The 23,194-nt window shown below is 37.9% G+C and overlaps 1 long non-coding RNA gene across 1 annotated transcript in view; it reads left to right on the top strand.

Moving 5' to 3' along the window:
- The window catches only part of LOC149319668 (uncharacterized), a 91,061-nt gene that overhangs the window by 48,483 nt on the left and 19,384 nt on the right, over positions 1-23,194 (top strand). The window contains exon 2 of the long non-coding RNA XR_016279888.1: positions 8,382-8,443. This is a non-coding gene — a long non-coding RNA (uncharacterized LOC149319668). The remainder of the gene's footprint in view (positions 1-8,381; positions 8,444-23,194) is intronic.

Genomic DNA, 23,194 nt, shown 5'->3' with positions numbered 1-23,194 from the left:
CCCATACAGACAGGCCAAAATAAAGCTGCTTCAGGTCACTTAGGACTGGTGCATGGCTTTGGCACAGCTTCCGGACTCTAAGGACACATGCATCATTTAAACAGCATACCTCCAAAGTGACCCAAAACAGCTTTATTTTGGCCTTTCTGTACAGGGCCAAAATTTCCTTATTCTCTAGATTGAATTTGATGTGGTGACTGAAGTGGTTAAGATGCTGACTCTGTATCAGCAGGTTGGCAGTTTGAGGCCTGGGTGCCCCATGATAGGGTGAGTGTCCATCACTAGTCTCATCTTCTGCCAACCTAGCAATTTGAAAGCATGCAAATACAAGTAGATAAACAGGTACCACTCCGGTGGGAAGGTAAACAGTATTCTGTGCCATCATGGCTGGCCACATGACCACAGAGTAGTCTTTGACAATGCTGGCTCTCCGGTTTAGTAATGGAGATGAGCACCATCCCCTGTGGTTGGACATGACTTGACAACTTTGTCAACAGGGAATACCTTTGACTTTACCTATTTCTTCTGTGGTCATTATTTTTGTTTTCTTTATGTTCAGCATCAGACCTGCCTTTACACTTTCATCTTTGACCTTCCTTATTCCAATTCCTGAATGTTTTCTGCTAATATTATGGTGTTGTCCACATATTTTAGATTGTTAATGTTGCTTCCTCTTCACTTCTCCTTTTTCAGATTCTAATTCTACTTTTCTTATGATGTTTTCAGCATATAAATTAAACAAGTAAGGTGATAGGATGCAGCCTTGCCTGACCCCTTTTCCTATTGGAAGCCACTCTGTTTCTCCAAATTCTGTTCCGACTGTGGCCTCTTGTCCTTGGTACAGATTCCTCATCAGGACTATCAGATGTACTGACAGGCCCATATCTTTGAGTGCTTTCTATAATTTTTCATGATCTATACAATCAAATGCTTTGCTGTAGTCTGTGAAACACATGCTGATTCTTTTTTGGAATTCTTTGGTGTGTTCTATTAGCCATTGCATGTTTGCAATGTGGTCCCTAGTGCCCCTTGCTTTTCTGAATCCTGCTTGCACCTCTAGAATTTCTCCATGTATATTTGGAGTCTGTACTGCAGAATTTTGAGCATTACTTTGCTTGCATGTGAGATTAGTGCTATTGTTCTATAGTTGCTGCAGTCTTTTGTATCTCCTTTCTTGTGGATTGTTATGTATATCGAGCATTTCCAGTCTGTTGGCCACCATTTTGTTTTCCATAATTGTTGGCATATTTCAGTTAACACTAAAGATGCATCTGTCTGTAGGCACTGTAGCAGTTTAACTGGGATATTATCTGTTCCCGGTGACTTATTTTTCCCTATTTGCTTTATTGCAGATTCCACTTCACTTCTTAGAATTTGGGTTTGTCTTCATATGGCTCCTCATTCCAAATATAATTCATTCCCTAATCTCTTTTGTATATTGTGTATTGCCTCCAACGTCTTACTCAGGTCTTGCAGACTCAGGGCCTTGGCTTCCTTGATTAGATCAATCCAACTATAATTGTGTCTTTCTCTTTTCTTACTCCTTCTACCTCACCAAGCATTATTGTTTTTTCTATTGAGCCATGTCTTCTCATGATATATCAAAAGCATGATAGTCACAGTCTAGGGAGAGTTCAAGTTTCATTTGCTCAAGAACCCATTTACTTGTTATGTTGGCAGTCCAGGTTATCTGCAGAACTCTCTCCCAGCACCACATTTCAAATGAGTTTATTTTCTTTGTATCAGATTTCTTCACTGTTCCACTTTTATAACCATACATAGAAATTGGAAATAAAATAGGACGGACAGTCCTGACTGGCATTCAAGGACATATCTTTACACTTTGGGACCTTATGGGGTTCCCTCATAGCTGCCCATACAAATCCTAGTTTTCTTCTGATGGCTTGACTGCTGTCCCCATTTTCATTAATGACTGAGCCAAGGTATAGGAACATTTGATTGCCTACTTTAGTAGTCTTTGTTTGTTTGTTTATTTATTTATTTATCCCACCTTTCTCCCTGAAGGGACCCAAGGTGGCTCACAATAACAATTTTAAAAATTTGTTAAAAATAACAATTATTTAAAAATAATTTAAAAAATTAAAATATCAGATAAAAGCAATATAAAATTACAAATATTAAAACCACAATAAAATCACAATACTCATGCCATATAAAACCCATCCCGTAACTACACATTAAATGTCTGCCTGAATAGAGCCATTTTTACCTGCTGATGAAAGGTCAGCAAGGAGGGGGGCAGCCTTGCTTTTTGTGGAAGGGCATTCTAGAGGGCAGGAACAGCTACTAAGAAGGCTCTCTCTCCTATCCTCACCAGGAGAGCCTGTGGTGGTGGAGGGACCAAGAGAAAGTCTTCCCCAGAAGATCTTAAGGCTCTAGCAGGTTTGTATGGAGAGATACGGTCTCTCAAATAATCTGGACCTAAGCCATTGTCTAAACTAACATTGTCATATTTTTTCTTCTTTATAATATTTAACACCTCTGACTGACCAAAAAAAAAAGTGGAACTCAAAAGATGGGAATATGTATTTTGTGCATTTTGGTTGGTCCAATAAAGATATCACTGTTTTGGGAATTTTGTTTTGTGGTTTTTGTATTTCCTTGTCTAAAGTTTTCAAAATCATCTCTGGTCATTATTTCATGTTCTTAATATTCAGCTGTTAACCTGCTTTCACTCTTTCTTCAGTGACTTTTTTCAGTAGTCATTCCAAGTGCGCTATTTTATGCTAGTAGTATGATGTCATCTGTATACTGTATCTTAAATTGTTGATGTTCCTTCCTCTGGTTTTCACACCTCCTTCCTTAGAATCTAATCCATCTTTGGGCACTATACATTCAGCATACAAATTAAACAGACAAGGTGATAAGATGCAGCCTTGTTTGACCGCCATGCCAATTGGAAACCACTCTATTTCTCCATATTGTGTACTAATGGTGGCCTCTTATCCTGGCTACAGGTTATGCATCAGGATGATAAAATGTGGTACATTCATTTTTTAAAAAAACAGCGATCCATTTTTTTCATGATCTATACAATCCCAATCCTAAACTGCTCAATATTCTTTATCTTCAAACCAACCAGTTCTGCCCCTCACACTGGCTTTTAATTGTTTTCTGCATTTTAAGCAGAGGTTGCAAAAGTCATTTTTATGAAATGTAATGCCCAAAGATAGTCATACTCTAAAATCCAAAACTTTTTTCATGGATGGCTGAGATAGTGACACCTTTCCTTTCTGATGGTTCAGTGCAGAAATTATTAAAAATAATTATAATTACCTTCAGATTATGTGCATAAGGAGTATATGAAACTTAAATGAATTTTGTGTTTAGACCTCTGCCCCATCTCCAAGATATCCCATTAAGTATATGCAAATATTCCAAAATCTGAAAAAGTCTGAAATCCAGAACACTTCTGGTCCCAAGCATTTTGGATAAGAGAGACTCAACCTGTATTATTTACAAATTGCTTGCCTGCAAACTGAGAACTGTAAACTATACTTTGAATAGTAGAAGATTAGTAGAAGAGAAATAAAAAAGGGCTGAAATATTTAGGAATACTCAAGGACAGACTTCCATATTTGAGTCCTATTGGTGTGGACAATATTGGTTTGAATTATTTATCAAAATTTAAATCTTAAAAATGTTTAAAGTTTTAAGGGCTCAAAGACTATTCACTGGGATCTTGGGATTCCCAAGAATTTTTCTTTTCTTTTTTTAACAGTCCTGTCTTGATCCATACCATAGCTAAATAGAAGAAAGGGGTTACAGTTCAGGCCTCAGTATTTATCATATCCCCAAAATTTGGGCAGAAAAAAAGAGATTTTACTGGAAGTAAGATCATGCCACTTTGCCTTGAGCCTCATAGAAGATAAGGAAGTGAAGGAGCACATCTGTCACAACTACTTCCTCCAGTATTTAAAGACTTTCGGTATTTAATGTTCTTTGTTCTTAAGTCAGTGTGAGCAGCCCTAGTTCCTATTCTGGAAGAAAGTCAGGATACAAATAAAATAAATTTAAAAAATTAATCCCTTTATTTAAAATATCACCTACAGACTAGATCAAGGGTGGAAAACTATGGGGGTGACATGGGGCAATGTCCTTCATCCCTCTGCCCTTGGGCCCCATGGCTGCTCCTGGCAAAAATGACAGCATCATGTCCAGTTTGGGGATTTCACCAAAATATATCCATTCCCATATTTTGGGGATAGTCAGGGGGAGTCAACCCTTCACATTTTTGTGGGGTTTCATTATTTTTGTTCATTATTTGATGTTGGTTTGCAGTGCAAAAAAAAAAAAAAAAAGATTTCCTTGAAGAAAACTTGGGGACTGAAAACATTGGGGAATGAGGGGGCTTTGAGGTCTCCAAGGAGGAATCATGAATCACAAACCAGGCCTCAGAGGCCACATGTTCACCATCCCTGGTTAACATTATTAGGCAACAGGCAGATTACTGAAAAAAACAGCTCTGTAGCTTTAATGTAATGCACAAGCCATTGCAACCCATCTTAACTAAGGGAAGACATGGCCATAAATCTTGTTCCTTGTGGTATGGTTATAGAGAACTATAATTTGTGCCCATGTGTCAGAATCAGAATCTGACAGAAGAAACAATTTTATAAATAGCTGGAAAACTTCTAATTGATACACATACATACACATACACATGCATACACACACACAGAGTGGTAAGAAGGGAAACATCTAGAGGAAAATACAAAGCAATCACTTCTTTCAAGCAGAATGCATTTTATAAAAACGTTTTCACTTCTGTATGCATCTAGGTATGCTGTGGCATATATTTTGAGATACAGCTTATTTACCAGGCTTTTAACTTCTACATTTAGAAGAATATCCTGCCTTGCCTACTCGGTTCTTTCTTCACCCCATACCACCCCTAACAAAAAGACAGAGCTGTGCAAATGAACAATCTTTCTAAGCATCAGATTCACTTTGGGCAACTCTTCCCTTTCCTATTCATCATTGTGTTTAGGCAGCACAATTTTGCCTCTGGTTGATGGGCAGAGAAAGTGGGCAGCTTACCAGGTAGATGTTACCATGACTCCCAGCCCCCAAAGGTGATGCATTTTTTCAGCTAATTCAATGAAAAGTGGGCTGAACGTTGGGTATAAAATAGAGAATAGTTGCCTTTGCCATATCAGCATACCCCCCCCCCCCCCAATCTTTTCCTTTATTTCTTACATGGCTCAGAAAATGATGGATCTTAATAATTTACTCTAACCAGACTTGGCTAGCAATTGAGCTTTGAAACACAACTTTGCCTTTATACTTCTTTATTTTTGGCAGGCCCCCAAGCGGCTGCCCCCTTTCATGCCTGATACAGTCTGTTGCTTATCTCTCCTAATAGACATGAGGGAAAGCAAGGAAAACTTCAACAGAGTGTGCAATGTTTAGCAAACACATTAGGAAAGTACAAGTACTAAAAAGGGTGACAGTATTGTTTACAGGCAGTTTGAAGCCTTTGGTAGTATAGGACAACTGTTCTGAATGCCTGAAGAATAAAGGTTTCTAGTGCTTTGGTGAACAGGCATTTCAGCTAAGCAATCTCGGCAACAGCATTGAATATGAGATCACTGCAAGCAGACTGTAACCAACTGGCACCCTGCCTTTTTGCCCCTTTGCTTCAGCAGATTTGTGCAATCCTCATTTATGAAATCAACACAGGAGCTCAAGGACTTTTTTCCCTGGTTTCTCCTGCTTCTGGTTCTACACAGGCATTTGTCACGAGGATTGGTGCAGATTTTACGCAGTAATGTGTGCTTAGAATTCCAAGTAGAACAAAAAAGATGAGACTCTGGTTTCTATTTCTGGCTGTAGCAGAAGGCTAGGGAGATACAAAGTCTGAGTTTGCAAAGAAAGGCAGTTGATTTGTGCACAAAAATTAATAAGCAGCTGGCAGGTTGGACAACAAGGACCATCAAGAGATCTTAAGGCTTCTTAGGACATAACTAAATAAGATAAAATGACTGATTTATACAACAAAATTGTGATTTAATTAATGTGTTGCATTGAATGATAAAATATTTTAAAGGTATAGGATATTTAAAAAAAAAAAGATTTTACTTTCCTTCTTTGTAAGCTGAAATTTTTGTGTATTCACTTTTAACTGACCATAATGCTTAAAAGAACTTTTTCTTGCAGCCATGCATGAATACATCTAAAAATACAAAAGTAAACAGAGGTCCAAGAATGTTATGCTTAACTGTGGGCCATATGTATTCTTAGCAAAGTGCTGAAGTAGTGTAAAGACCTCTTGTCTTACATGTGTTCAGTATAAACTTTGGCTCTCTTTATGACACTTGTTATATATGCTGGCTGCTAAAGAATAAAAGTTAATTTTCTTAGATAGTTATTCGTGCTCCAAGAAAATGATAGAATGGATATTTATTCCAGTCAGTACCTCAAAACAAAACTATAAACCCATTGGTGCACATGAAAGTTTCTCACAAAATTAGAACTTTCCAGTTAGTAACAGTGTTTATTTTTGGGTGTTTGGGATAGGAGCACTCATCCAAGAATAGTTAGAGAGAGAAATGTGAGCAACATGTTCTATGTTTGTTTACAAAGAGACTATGCAAAGTTACTGCTTGCATTAAAAGCTGAAGCCACTCCAGCAATAAGTTTCCTTTAAATTGTTTTGCCACTATATGACCTAAATATTTCTAATTAAAATTCATTTTGGCTGCAAGACTGGAAAATGGTTTCTGAAATAAGTGCAAAATTTCTTTAAGTATTTCCATACTTATGAGGCTTGTTTGTTTTTGAGCAAAGAGCTTCAGTCTGCCTTCATGATGTAAAATAGATAATACCTTTTTCAAATGGTATGTGTAGAAGTTATGGGTGTACAGGCAACATGTGCCAGGTAGAAGAAAAAGAAATATTTCCAACAGTGTTTTTCATAAAATTTCAGATATTGATTTCAATGCACTGAATGAACTTTGCATTCTCTTTGTTCTTTGCAAAGAACGGTGGGAAGCTCTCAATTGAAAATCCTTCACATTTGACAAATATACATCTTTCACTTGGATTTATACTAAATCAAACAAACAAACAAACAATTTATTGAGTAGCCCAAGGGCCGTTTCAAAATACTAGTAACATAATAAAAAACAGTATCACAAAGCTATATATAAAATGTAAATATAGTGCACTAGGTGCAATAAACCTCCATACAATATAAGTACATATGCATAACCTAAGCGTGCACCAAGACCAGAACATGCACTACTTGTATACAGCTTATATATATATCCGAAAGATATACAGTATATGCTAAAAAATATACTAGTAAACAGATAAAATAGAATAGTTAACAATTAAACAGTAAAATGTAACATAGTTACCATAAGGAATAAAACAGAATTAAAATTGGAATTGAAATTGAAATGGGAGGCAGAAGTAACATAAAATATCCGTCGACATACGTCAAATCTGTTCATCCCCCTTACAATTAACACCAATCATTCCCACATATCTAGATCTCAACAGCGATGCTTTATGAAGGAACCGAGCTGTGGCAATAGAGATTTTTGAATCTTGTCCACTCATAAAGTATGATGTTCTGATGTGGGTATCCCAGTATATTGTTCGTTTAATATAGGGATGAAGATATTGATCCCTTTCTACTTGGTACAGATTACAACTAAACAAAATGTGTGCTAGATCCTCAATTTCATGATCCCCACAAATACAAATTCGTTCATTATAAGGGATACCCTGGAATCTTCCATGTCTTACCATGGTATCAAGTTGGTCGAATCTTGCTCGGGTAAATGCCTCTCTGAGATGTTTAGGGATCTGTATTTTTAGTACTAAATCATTAATTAGCATCATTGTGCATTCTCTTCTTAATTGTTCCAATAAAATAATTGCACACTAACATTACAACAAATATGCCAATAGTTCACATTATTGTAATGGAAAAGCAGTTGTTTCATAGACTAAGGAATAACCATTTTTGTAAACAGATAGATCAATACATTTAAATGTTTTATAGTTTCAAGAGTAATCTCAAGACACATTTCTTTTAAAAAACCCACTATTATCATCATTTCTAAGCAGCACATATTTCAGTTTTATTACACATGCAAAAATCAATGTTTTGTCCATCTTTGCTTTGTCTTTTTTTTTTAAAGCATCTTTCTTGGTGTTTATTTTTCAAATGGAATTTTTGTTTAGATTGCCATCTCATTAAACCATTCTGGGAAAAAGCTCTTGGGGAGCATCACAACTATAATGTCAGATTGCTTTATTTTTACTTATATATACTTATATTTATACTGGTATGATATTCTCTTGTATTGTACACAGTTTTGATCTTGAGTTTTTTAATATTGTTGCAGTGCTATGAAAACTTGAAAAGTGGAAAACATGAAGAACATGGCCCCGAAAGAACTGAACGAAGGTAACAAAATAATGACTCGATTGTTTAGCTCTGTTATTAAAAATTTTATTATAAATCTTTAAATTCAATGGTTGCATATATTACAGTAAAATATATAGCTATTGGTAGTTTTGTTTTTCCTCAGTGTATTCATTTAATTAACCTGGTTTCATTCATGTTGGGGGAAAAAACAAGATCTATCAAATTAGAACTGCACTCTTAAAGAGATAAAAGTAACTTTAAGCATGATACTTTCACAACAGCTGTAACATACAGTGCGTTTTGCAAAACCCACAGAATATTCCATATTGTCAGCCATAGTAAGTGAGGTGGATGTTCGTAGAAACTTTGACTATCTGTATGATAGATATCTGTATGACTCAACTACATATGTGCTTCTATAATCTTGTACACAGTTGTCCACTGGGGCTGCTTATGAATAGGCATGTGTAAAATTGCACTGTGAAAGCATCAGATTATATCCATAATCCATAAATCTTATAAACAATACTTTTAAGTCCATTATAACAATCATTTGTTAGAAGAACATTTCTGGGAATAAGATTGAATCAACTAGAATATTTTTTTAAAAAAATCAACAACATTAGTATGCTCTTTTCTGAAGCAGGAAATGTTTAAAATGCAGTGCACATTAAATAATTATTGACATACCAAAGAACCTAATCACTGGCTTGTATTACTTGAAACTAAGGTCTAATTCCATTTACAAGTACCATACAGAGTACTGAATGATAGGCCAACACTTACATAAAACCTCTTGATTTTATGAGTTTCCTCTAGTTAAGTGTAACAGTTGGATTTAGACCTAAAATCAAGAACAAAAACACTCTTCCAGCCATTTGCACAAAGATAATCCTGAACATGTAACAGTGGGTCACTTTTCTTACTGAATTTCCCAAGAACTGAAAAAAAAATGAGCCTGGTTCATTAATATTTAAGCTAATAAAATTAATTAGCCATATAGTAGTGATCTGATTAATTGGTATCAATAAAACTAGAATGTTTGGCTCAGATGATGTAATGTCACTGTTGAAATATCTCTTTACTAATAATGTACATTTCTTTGTCAAGTGTGTCTTTCATATCAGTACTTAGGTTTTTACAAATAGGATTGTTCATTCACTGTCTGTGTGCTTCTTCTCCTATTAGTACAGAAAGCTGTTTTCTAAAAAGGACAATGTCCTTTATTTTATTTTAGTTTTGGGGGGAAAAAACTATTAAGAAGCTTTTTTTTAGGCCCACAATGTTGCAGTTGTTTCTATACATTGTTATTGCTGGAGCACTTTTATGCAGTTTGAATAAGCATACTGCACTTTTAAACATAGGTTCTTGAATAGTACAAAGGCGGGTTACACACCGCCATTTAGTAAGTAATGAATACGTACTAGGGTTAGGAAGGGGCGGTGCTTCCGCACCTCCCTAACCCTAGTACGTATTCTGTATGTACAATATGGTGGTGGCCGTTCCACACGGCCGCCGCCATATTTACGTATCGGACGCTGTGCTTCTGCACGTGTCGCGGCGTCTATGATGTCGCGAGTCCACCCCTGGCGCCTTGCGACATCATAGAGGAACCGCTTAAAGAAGCTCCATTTTGGAGCTTCTTTTTCGGTCCGTGCGGGAGCCGCGTGGTGTGGCTGCTGCGGCTCCCACACGGAGCAAGCAGCGGTGGTGGCGGCGGCAGACCACCGCAAAGCGGCGGTCTGTAACCCACCAAAGTTTTTAATATAGATGCTTGGGCTTTCTGCATGATATCTTTTCAGTTACAGTATTTCATTCTTTGCAACGTATTGCTTAATCATTAAGAAAAGAATCACATTTTCATAGCTTTGGGGTTTTTTTTACCCTTTACAAGTTGCTACATATGATTATGCAACAGGTTTTCCATACAAGTCTGTTAACTGCTATATGTAGCTTCTGAACATTTTGAACATATGAATAATCTAAATAGGATTCTTATCATTTCTATTATGTGAATTTCTAAGTTATTGTTTTTTATGAACAGAAATGCATAGCAATGGCTTGTTCTAACTTATTTTCATGCTGTTTCATCTCAAAGACAATGCTAAACTCTGATGCCAATTGGCATAAACCCGTAGATCCGATCTTGTGGTGAAGTATAATGCACAAGCTCGCTTCTATGGGTCTGTGTCACTATGGTGATTTGACCGAAGTGTACATAGCAAGTTTATTTGGGGTAACTATTCTCAAGTTCTCTCTCATCCCCATACATAAGTTCTGACCTTATCTTCATCATTATGCATGCATGGAGCACATTTTCCTGTAATTTTATTTTATCTGTTCAGTTACTTTTGTTTTGAAAGCACAATACAGCATGTTTATATTTTTCCCACAAGTCTTTTCCATACTTAAGAAATGGAGATGGATTAAAAAACACTGACTGTAACCTGTCAAAAGAGAGCTGCACAGATAATTTGACTTTCCTGTTATCACCTATGGAGGGGAACTGCTATGGCAATTCCATGGCTGACAGCAGGTCTCTGGAGTGTAGCCCTTGGCTACAATCCTGCAAATATTTATTTACAAGTTCTTAAATGGCACTGGCTTTATCAACCCAAAGAAGGGATATAATTTCACATCATGTAGAAAAAGAAATGTTTGCTGCATATCCATGTGTGACCCAACAGGCAGATCCCATTAATTGTTTCTAAAAGGCAGGTATTTTTTAAATAAAAATGTGAATGGATTACAGGGAAGTAAGTGGCTGAGGCCTTTGTGAATATTGCATCTCAATCAGGAATCTGGAAAGCTTCTAACTCCAGGCGAGGTCAGACTTATCAAGGAAAGTACCAGCTTGGTTTGGCAGCAGCTCTCTTAGGGCATAGGGAAAGATCTGTACTATTGCCTTGAACTTTTTAAAAAATGAAAAAGATGAGATTAAATCCTGGATGATGTGTATGATAGTTAGGTACTCCATTCTGCTATGCCTCCTTCTCCACAGTCTAACTGTTGTGGTATGCATTGTAGGGATATGTGTGGCAAACACCTCTTTTCTCTGTAGTGTGAAGTGGCCCTACAGTTTGGGCAGGTATGCAACTTGGCTCTGTTTAAATCAGAGGCGGGCAAAAGGCAGAGCTGGTCCTTGGGGCTTCAAAGCTAATTTATTTGCTTTAAAATTTAAATTTAAATTTGCCAGAATTATCTCTAGGGCTGTTTGTGTGGAAGATATTTTAACCATGTTTGGAGACCCCCTGGGGCTCCTGGGGAAAAACAGGGAACATATTGGGCATTTCCCATTATGGGGGGTCCAGATCAGCTTAGGCCTTTCTTGAAATGGGAAGTGAATAGCAATAGAATTCTGCTCATTTCCTGTTGTGGAAAAAAAAAACTTTTCCTGAGCCTAAGTTGACCCATAATGGCCCCAAAACATGGCGAAAATGCCCCCATACCATCTGGAGGGTGTTTGGGGCCAAAACATACATTGACTGATTGATTTTTACAGAGCTAGATATAACAGGGCAAGATACTCCAAGACCTCCTGGAAGATGAATGTGGCCCTCTAAAATTTTGCAGTTGCCCTCCCCTAATTTAAATATTTTGTACACATTTTAAAATGTGCATTGAGCATACCTTCTCCTCAAAGACCTGCCTAGCACCAACACTAGGGTCATTCCAGTGTCAAGTCAAAACATGGCTTTTTAAAGCCTTTGGTCTATAATTGATTTTATCCAATTTGTGCATGTACTATGGTTGATATAATTTCAAATTGTCTGGTCTTAAGTGATTAATGATTTAATATATTTTAGTCTTTTCAATTATTTTTATAGTTATTTATTGTTTTTAAATTATTTTTATTACGTGTTGTCCTGTAAGCTTTGGATGTTGGGGGAGATATAAATATTTTAATTAATAAATAAATACCCCCATAATCTGAAAAGGCTTCATTATTTTTGGAACATACCTCAACATCCTCACTGATCCTGTCATGTTCATACCACACATAATGGAATCTGATGAATGGTAAGTTTCTGCCATATTTCAGAGAGGTGCAGAAGATAAGAAGACTTTGCAAGCTGTGTGCATCCGGGTTGAGGTAGTAGGTTGTATGGTTTAGAGTTACACCCTGGGAGTTAACTGTACAACCTTCTAGCTTTCCTTGGAGCACACTTGAACCATCAAGGAATTCATCATCTTTTTAATCCAATAAAACAAACTCTGTATTGTAAATGTACATAAATTATCATCTGAAGCTTTTGATGCTCAAATAGACCCTATTACATGGCTATTTCATTTACAACTTATTGGAAATGATGTGGTTATCCTCTGTGCATCTGTACATGTCACAGATATTTGAGAAAGAATAATACATGTCTTTAATTATATAACAGCCAAGTTTGTTTTCCTATACTTATTTAAATGTGGATCTTACTTCTGAGTACAGATGCACAGAATTCCATTGGTAACCTATACGTTTCCCTTCTAGGTTCATCTGGTATAGTTGGTGTTTTTGTTGTATTCCATACCTATAATACTTCGAAAACATTTTCACGGATAACATATGCTTATGTTTGAATAGAGGAAAGCTAGTACCTGCACAATATAACACCAAAATGTAAATCCCAGAATTGTGGCAACAAAAAAATCCCATCAGAGGTTTGCAGGTGCCTTTCCAGCTTTGTGAGAGCTATTCTCCAACACAAATTTCTCATGTGGCTAGGGGAGCATTCAAATAACCCAAATGTTTGGGGTTCTGCATGGTTGGTTGATTCCCCCAGATACTTGCGAATTGCTTATGAGAACAAAGGATTTGAACATGGGTGGAAGAACTTTTGGAAGCTATCTTATTGTTCTTCAGTTGATACATCTTGGAGTCAACCTACCTCACTAATATTGGCTGCATATTGTTATTATATAGTTACTGATCTTTAGAATGCGGTCTTGTTCTTCAATACCACATCAAGGAGGAAGTATCTTTCCTTTTGAGATGGCAATTTTTTGTGTGCAAAATTTTGCTTGCTTGCTTGGAGAAAATTATTCAGTCTATCGATTCCCATGTGAAGTAGTACAGTCCCATGTGATGCTTCTGTTTTGTATCAGTATATGCCAGGAGAGGTGTTTTAGCAAAGCCCTAGCTGAACTAAGAAGGAATTTGTCAAGGACTTATTTAATTTTCTGAATTTTTCAGAATTCAGGTTAGGCAACCATCTGTGTGGCATAATTTTCAATGCTTGGTACTGCCTGAACTGTTCACATAATAGGACCATGTGCTAGTAGTTAGTAGACTGTGTGCTAGCTGTCTTTCTTAAGTTTCGCGTGCATGCATTTGAGGAAGTAGGCTCAAGTATATGAAAACTAATGCTACCATCATCTTTATTTAAAATAGTCTTAAATGTGCGACACTGATTTTTCAGACTAACACAGCTATGTCTTTGAATTCTAAATTTCACATTGTCATTCTTGCCCTGTTGAGTGTTTCATGATATTCATTATTAGGCCTAAATGAAGCCCTGTTCAAATATAAAAGAAACAAAATAGGAAACATGAAATATCTAACTTGATTGACTTCACCAGTTTATATGCAGTTTCTAGTCCCATTTAGACTAGACTCATTTGCTGGATAGTAAGTCAGTACTCACATAAACCCAGGGTATTCAATACACTAGCTGGTAAAGCAGTTGGATTAAGATTACTAACTATAGTAGAAGAAAGAGGAGCTGATCTACCTCAATAATATAAGTTTTTTAATTACTAATTTTACTTTCATAAACTTACATGGCAACAAGTCCCAATGCAGATGTAGGCCATATGTATGGCAGTGAATATGAATTCTGTCAGGTGAGAACACCTTCTTGTTGTACCTACCCAAAAGGATGTAAGTATGTGTGCATACGTTCTAAATGCATCAATATTAAAAAAGAAATTAAATGTATGAATCTTATGTACAAATGCCTCAGAGACTGAGTTGTCATGCTTACATTTTTTGTAGATAAATCCCTGCATGGAAAAGTGTGGGCACACTCCTGACTTATTTTAATCTATATAACATTCTCTGTCTTCACAGGGCTCCAGACTCTTTTAAACAGAAGCTGTCTAAAAGACAACTTGGATGGCATTTCATTTTGAATGGCATATTCTAAGCCACTTCTTTCAGAGACTTACTAATATTGCCAACCATTCCCAGCTAGTTTCTGACTATATTTTAAATTATTATTGTTGATTATTTAATCTATTTGTGCCACCATTTTCCCTAACCCTGGGATTTACAATGGTTTATAAAATCAAAATAGATACAGATAAAAGCTCTTTATCAATTATCTGATATGCTGCTAGGGAGGTTTAGACTGTGTCCAATTCAATTTCTAACCTAGTAAATTTCTGCTTTGCATTCTCTTATCTCCTTTCTAATTTCCTTATTTTCTTCATGAGATTCAGTTCAAAAATTTTGGAGCAGGGGAAAGCATATGCTAATATTTTCCTGGAAATATAAGTGGGGTGGTCAGTGACTCTCTTTGAATTAGAAATTCCCCTTTAAATAGAATGCTAGTATACTGGGGAGAAAGGAGGCTAAGAATTCTGTTTCTGTGCTAGTTTTTCAGATGCAAAAGTTTGGGTGTTTTTATAAGTAAAATTTTAGTGTGTTACGATATTCAATACTTATTGGATAATTAATACTCTTTTATATATTCACTTTGTATAGGCCATTCACACAACATTGTCAACAGAATTTTATTTCCACTTTTTTTCTGCTTCTCTCACATTTATTTTTAGAACTGAAAAGCTCCAGCCAGCAGCATCACTGGAGTAATGCAGGGGGTGCAGACCGCACCGGGTGACACCTCAGAAGAGGGATGATATCTGATGGGGCCCTCGTCCTGCTGTGGGTGGCATGGTGCTTCTCCTTCTCCTTTGATACCATTGCTCTCTCCCTGAGGAAGAAGGCAAGGCAGTGGAAGAGAGGAGGGGCAAGCACACACACCCCGGCTTTTCCATTCAACTTCCTTGTGAGGAGAAAGCTGCATGGAGGCTAAGGAAGGGCTAGCCTGGCCCTCCTTGGAAGCACCTGTGGTTCTGCTGTGGGGCTTCCAAAAGCCACCATCAGCCTTTTACAGCCTCTTCTTGCATGAGAGGGACTCACTTTGGGGAGGGCATCCAGAGGAGTGCATGCTGGGGCCATCCATGCAAGGGTGCAGAATCCTCCCACTGCCAGGGCTATCTTTGCCACCTCACCAGTCACCCCCTCCTCAGTGTCCCCTTTAGCCTTGCAGTTGAAATAGGCACCTCTCGAGGGAACAGGGTGGGTGGCCCCAAGTAGGGTGACCCTGGGCAAGAGGCAAGTCCTAGGCAGCCTCCCAAGCCCATCTCTCCATTTAGCCACTGTCTAAAGCTTTGAGTAGGGGAGGGGGGCAGGCAGACTGCTTTGTCTCTCAGGAGGAAGAGAAAGGAAGATTTGGCTGACAGTGGTGGTGGAAAGGAGAGGTCAGCTCTGAAGCCAAGGCCCAGGGGTGGGTTGCTCATGCTTGAGCCTGGCCATCCTGGCTTTGCCTTCCTTATGATAAAGTCTTGCAGAGGGGTAGCAGTGGAGAGCTCAGCCTTCTTGGTTTTGACTCTGTGCAGCTTCCTCTTGAGGAAGAAGCCACGTGGAGGTGAAGGAGGTCTGATCCCCTCTCACTCGCCCGACTACCTCCCAACACAACAACAATCATACTATCTTTTTCAGCTGCTGTACCACACTGTTGACTCACGTTCAGCTTGAGGTCAACTAAGACTGCCAGGACCCTTTTCCATGTATTGTTGTCAAACCATGTGTCTCCCAACCAATATCTGTGCCTTTTATTTTTATTTTTTCCCTGCCTGAGTTTAGTACTTTACATTGATCCCTGCTGATTTTTTTTTTAAGTTTTGGCCCAGCTTCCTAATCTGTTAAGGTTATTTTGAATTCTGGTCTTGTTCTCTGGGGTATTAGCTACCCCACCTAATTTGGTGTCATCTGTATATTTGATAAGCATGCCCTCTATTCCTTCATCCAAGTTATTGATAAATATGCTAAATAGCACTGGGCCCAGGACAGAACCCCATGGCACCCCATGAGTCACTTTTTGCTAAACATATTTAGTTATTTTTCAGTCCATATTAGTGGTCCTTAAACTTTCCTTAAGAAAACAAGGAAAGAAGAAATCTTAAACTCCTTACAGTTTTATCATTATATGTTTTATTACATAGAAAACTATTACTTCTTCATTTTCAAAACCAGTTTTCACTGTGTTGGGGAATAAAGTTTGAATATGACTATTATTAGTGGTCCTTTAGTAGTCCTTAAACTTTCCTTAAGATTTCTTCTTTCCTTGTTTTCTTAAGGAAAATTTAAGGACCACTAAAGGACCACTAATAATAGTAATATGCACTGAAAAATAACTAAATGTGTTTAACAAAAAAAAAAATCTAAACATTCCTTCAGCTCCCTGACTTAAATTGGCTCCTGTGAAGGGGTCATCTTCGGACGCCCAAGAGGAGCACTCCCTGCCGCATATTCTATGCTTGCTGCACACAATCACTTCACTCTGGCTTGATTCTTTATAACATTTATTGCAAGAGTTACATTACATCACACATTTCTTGTCCAAGGAAAACAGAACAGTTCCCTCTTCTTCATCACTAACTGCAGGCTGGACTCACTAAGACAAATAAACATGTTCTTCCCCAAAACCAAACAAGAAAGGACTTCTGGATGACACCACTTTAAAACTGAGGGAGGGAGTGGAAAAAATGAAAAGGCAACCTTATGTCTACTTTACCCAGTATATACACGGATCCTGACCAATAGTTGTTGTTGTTGTTGTTGTTGTTGTTGTTGTTGTTAACAATGAGTGAACTTAATGGAAGCAGAAGGAATTTGGATATAAACACTGAACCAGTGGATGTAGAATTCAAAGACATGGCCATGTTAGTCTGGAAATCAGTATGGAAAGGAATCTTGCAGCACTTTTGAGCTAACTGAAAGATAGAAGTTGGTAGTATGAGCTTTTGTAGAGTTGAGCCTCAGATGCATTTGGTGGAGTTTCAAGCTCCTAGGAAAGCCAAAAAGCATCTGAAGAAATAGGCTCAAGTTTATGAAAACTCATGCTACAAACTTCTGTCTTTAGTTAGTCTCAGTGGTGCTGTAAGATTCCTGGCATATTTAACCAGTGTTTATCTTCAGTATACAGTAGTACATGAAAGGATTGTAGTATGAAAAAAGCATCCTGAAATAAAGGATAGGCTATAAGGATGGGGAAAATGTGACCCACAACTGCAACCCCCATTATTCATCACCTGTATTCATGCTGGGTAGGACCACTCTTCCTTGGGATCCAATAACATCTAGAGGGCTACAATTCACCATCCCCTGGAATAAAAGGAATGGCATCAAGCATAGAAAAGTAGTTGTGAGATTGTTGAGCATTAGGCAAAGACAAAGAGCCCTATCACATTATTAAACAAATTCAGCAGGCAAAAGAAAAGATGCAAAGTTTTTTTGTGGTTTTTTCAGGCTATGTGGCCATGTTCTAGAAGAGTTTATTCTTGGTGTTTCACCAGCATCTGCAGCTGGCATCTTCATAAAATGCTGGGCCTGCCTTTCCACTCCCACCCAGGCCGGATGGTATCAGGTGGCATGGAGGAAGGGCTCTTCTTCAGACTAGGCCTGATGGAGTTAGGGCAAATGGAGTTGGGCCTGCCTTTTCACTCCCTCCCAGGCCAAATGATGACAGATGACATGGAAGAAGGGCTCTTATTCTTCTGGTTAGGCCTGAAGTTCATTTTGTTAGTTTTGGCCCAGCTTTTTTATCTATTAAGGTCATTTTGAATTTTGATCCTGTCCTTTGGGGTGTTAGCTACTACTCCTAATTTGGTGCCATCTGCAAATTTGATAACTATGCCCCTAATTCTGTCAACCAGGATATTGAATAGCACTGGGCCCAGGACAGAACCCTGTGACACCCCACTAGTCACTTCTCTCCAGGATTAAAAGAAGCCATTGTTGAGCACCTTTTGGGTTCGGCCAGTCAGCTAATTATAAATCCACCTAACAGTTGCATTGTCTAATCCACATTTTACTAGCTTGTTCACAAGAATATCATGGGGGACCATGTCAAAGGACTTACTGAAATCCAGATATGCTATATCTACAGCATTCCCTTTGTCTACCAAGCTGGTAATGTTATCAAAAAAAGATCAGATTAGTCTGGCATGATATGTTTCTCAGAAACCCATGTTGACTTTTTGTGATTATGAAATTGCTTTCTAAATGGTCTCAGACTCTCTGTTTAATGATGTGCTCTAGAATCTTTCATGGTATTGATGTCAGACTAACTTGGACGATAATTACTGGGATCCCCCTTTTCCCCCTTTTTTAAGATGGGGACAACATTTGCCCTCCTCCAGTGTACTGGGACTACTCCTGTTCTCCAGAGTTCTAAAAAATCATTGTCAATGGTTCTGGGATTACATTTGTCAATTCTTTTAATACCCTTGGATGTCAGTCTTCTGGTCCTGGAGACTTAAATTTGTTTAGATTTACTAGGCATTCTTGTACTTCCTCTTTACTTATTCTGTGCTGCATTTCTCCTGTTGTGTCCAAAATCTACACAAGAATCTTGTACAACATATGGGCTTCTTATAGGAAAATGGTTGGCTGTGTAAACAGATGCAGAACTATATATTCCTTTGGATTCATTCAAAATTATACCATTCAGATATTATTATTATAATTATATTTAAAAGGCAAGACATATGTCTCCTTTTCTGTCTCTGTGGACAACATTTCTATTCAACCAGTCCAGCAAGCCCGCAGTCTTGGTTTCATCTTTGATTCTTCTCTGTCATGTATCCCTCAGATCCAGACCACAGCCAAGGCTTGTCGATTCTTTTTGTACAATATTGCTAAAATCTGACCATATCTCTCCGCCTCTACTGCCAAGTTCCTGGTCCATGCCCTAGTGATCTCACGACTTGATTACTGTAACGTCCTCCTGGCTGGGCTTCCTCTTTTTCACCTCCGTCCTTTAATCTCTGTCCAGCATTCAGCTGCACACATTATCACTTCCACCCACCGCTCTGACCACATCTCTCCTGTGTTGGCATCCCTTCAATGGCTCCCCCTCCCTTTCTGTATTCAGTACAAGCTCCTGCTGTCGACATTTAAAGCCCTCCATGGACTGGCCCCTCCTTACTTATCAGACCTTCTTTCTCCTCACCTTTCCACCAGGGCCCTCCCTTCTGGTAGTCAAGGTCTGCTGTCCCAGCCCAGGATTTCCCCTGCCCCATCCCGGATTCGCCCCTTTTCACTTGCTGCCCCTCACCCCTGGAACCTTCTTCCCCCGCGAGCAAGGGCCATCACTTCTTTAACCAGCTTCAAAACAGAGTTGAAGACCATCCTGTTCAGAGAAGCGTTCCCAGGCATTGCATAATTGTTGCTTGCTATTTGATGTTGTTTTGATGCCTGTTTTATCGAACCATTTCCTGTATTGCCATGTATGTATTAGCCTACTAGCCCCACCACCTTTCCCTTCTCCTTTTATGTCATGTCTTTTTAGATTGTAAGCCTGAGGGCAGGGAACCGTCTAATTAAAAAGATTGTATGTACAGCGCTGTGTAAATTTATAGCGCTTTATAAATAAAGGTTAATAATAATAATAATAATAATAATAATAATAATAATAATAATATGCAAAAAGTGGCATATTGATACTGTCCATTCCATAATTTGAGTACTCTTATATAAACCTTTCCCAGACGTTTTTAAAATATAACTTTCTTTGGTGGTCATCTTGGTTATTTGTTAGATAATGCCTACTGTCACAGAGATTATTATCAGGTTTCCCATAATTCTATTCAATGAGCATACATTACTCAAATATGCACTTTCTTTGTCTAAGAAATGAAGAGCTGTTCATTGCTATAAAGTGAAAGAGGTTATAACAGATATTCCATTAAAGGTGGTTGATAGTGGATATAATTGCAGTTATGACTAACAATGCTGATATTCAAACTAAACTCCAGAAATAGTATTGTACAACCAGAAGCTTATATTGGATGGACATTGTGAAAATGCCCTTTCCAACTAATTAAAATTAACCATGTGTGTTCTTACCAAAACCAAACCAAACAAAAAGATTTCAACATGCTTCAGAAATGCAGACTATGTTAAGACCAGTGATAGGGAAAATACTGTTATGGAAGCCACCTTGGGTCCTGGCCTGGGACAAAGGTGGTAAATAAATAAACAAACAAATAAAATACTATTTTAGCCTGGGAATTTGATTTTTGCTTTGTTTGCCTATTATAATAAACTTGAATATAATTTAAACATTGATTGAAAGTGCTTGTGACGAATCCCTTCTCCAGGTTGTCTTCCAATCTGTTGGTTCCAACCGTTGGGCTCCTGTCACCACTATCCCTGGATCTAGAACTTATGTCCCAAGATGATCACTAAACTGCACCAGCAGAGATATATATTGATGGGTTCAGTTTAGTGGCATATGACCTAGTTCTCTTAATAAATAAGAAATGAAATATATCCAGGCTCAGAAGTAAAACAACAAAAACAACCAACCAAACAAAATAAAACAGCAAAATGTTGTATAACACACCAGTTGTTGTATGACACACAGGTTAAATATCCAGCATGGTGCCAGTTCCACAGACAATGCAATGTAACATTTTAATTAAAAACAAATTATGTGGAGTCGAAGGCTTTCATGGCCAGCATCCATAGTTTTTTCTGGGATTTTCGTGCCATATTCTAGAAGAGTTTCTTCCTGATGTTTCGCCAGCATCTGTGGCAGGCATCTTCAAAGAATGCTTGCCTGGAAAGGAGTTGGGCATGTATATACTGTGTGATCCTGGGAATGTGTGACCCTGGGAAAAACAAATTATACTCCCCACACTTTCAGTCGCTTTTCATGTTCTCTGTTCTCATCAAACCAAATTTCTGTCTCTCACTTATTGCTCCTATCTATCTGTAACCCTAATAATTTCTCTGCTCTGAACAGGCCCATCTGACTTATTGACCAACAAGTCTCTGAATTTATTTTCTTTTACTCCAGAGCCCTAGTCCAGAATTCCAAAGTTGTGATTGTCTGGCTATACTCAAACTTGCCAAGTCTCTCTCCTCACTGTGCTTCAAACACAACATTAGTTAATTTATGAAGGTTCGCATAAGAAAGCTTTTATATCTTTTCCAGCTTCTCCACCCTCCCCTTAGAGCTGCTAAACCCTCCAGGACTGCCATTTTAGAAGACATGGGATTCTCCCATGTAATGTAAGAAAGTTAATCAAATGGGGGGAAAAATGGACCTTCTTACCCTGTGGCCTATTCCCACAGTACCAGAGTGCTGTTCATACTTTAGAGATTCCCAAGACAAGGGAGCTATATAGAAAGTAACTGGACAGGAAACTTTATTTTTATGAACCCATCATCTGTTAGAATCAAATCCATTGGGTTTGAATCATTTGGGTCATGAACACAGACTTCTAAATAAATATTCATACTTCATTTGGGCAGACCAAAAACTTCTCATAATCCATGTCTTGGTTTGTGTCTAGGGTGCAAATAAAAATTGCAAGCAGTTTTGCCTCCCAACATACTTAAAATGTATATATTCATTAAATTTATATCCCATGTTTGTACTGAATAAGTGTCAGATATATGTAATGGCAAAATCTAAAGCAACTCCAAGATATTGATCAAAACATTAAAATGGTTGTGTAGAACATCAATAAAATGGCCTACCAGTTATGACTATTCTCCCAACTAATATCAGCCAGACTGTATCTTTTCCCCAGACTATGGAATATTTAATCTGGCCACCTTCTTTCTTATCTCCTGCTTTTGAGGAAATATTTCCTATTACAACAAGAGTATCTCAGTAGTCAGAAAATATTTTTACGTGATGAAGTTTGTTTTTATCTACTCAGAGTATCTCCATTCTGTTTTTATTTAAGATTGCTGATGTTGTTTTATTGACTCTTGAAAGTCAATATGCAGAGCCACTGTGAAATTGTAGGAAACTTTTAGAAAGCTAAAACTTCTGAACTGAACATCTTTGGCTTGAAATGGAAGATTGAGCTCTCAGAGGAGGCTGCTATGTGATACAAGATAGACATTGAATTGGCTTCCTGATCATGTCTGAATTCTTAGCCCTAAAAAGGTGACTGGAAATTCCCATCCTATATAGACACAGTTGAGTGGAAAGCAAAAATGGTGAAGAGGCCTGAATCAAGGCAACACTGCCTTAAATAACCCAGTGCATCCCTGTACAACAACAGTATGACAGCGTAACCTAGTGTGCCATTTGGCCAATGGCTTGAGGAAGATAAAACCACTCCCATTAGAATGCCAGGAGAGTGCACTTGTTGAAACAGCTTATGTGCTATTATGTCTACCTAAAGTTGCATATGTATGTGTTATATAAACCTAGAATATGTTGCTTACATATTATTACAGATGCTGCTTATATACTGTTAGAAATATCTAGCTATACAGAGTACAGCAGTAGCTTTCAACCTTTCAGCCAGAATTGTCTTAATTCCCCCCCCCCCCCAGCAAAATTGTTTTCACTTTCATTCATTCATTTATTTTACAGCACATAACTGTCTTCCTTATTGTTGACCTGTCTAGGGATATATTTGTAAATTTCCTCATCCTTGTTGATAAAAATGGCAACCACTGCAAAAATATGGTCCCAATTACAAACACTCATTAAGAGATATTTCAAAGGGGAAATTTTACCGAAGTCTCTTATGAACTCATGA

Source organism: Sceloporus occidentalis, unplaced genomic scaffold (genome assembly GCF_023333645.1).
Source record: "Sceloporus occidentalis isolate IW3139 unplaced genomic scaffold, rSceOcc1.0.p SCAF_2, whole genome shotgun sequence".
Taxonomy (NCBI): Eukaryota; Metazoa; Chordata; class Lepidosauria; order Squamata; family Phrynosomatidae; genus Sceloporus; species Sceloporus occidentalis.
The sequence above is the reverse complement of the archived record's forward strand: the minus strand, read 5'-3'. Positions and strand labels throughout refer to the sequence as shown.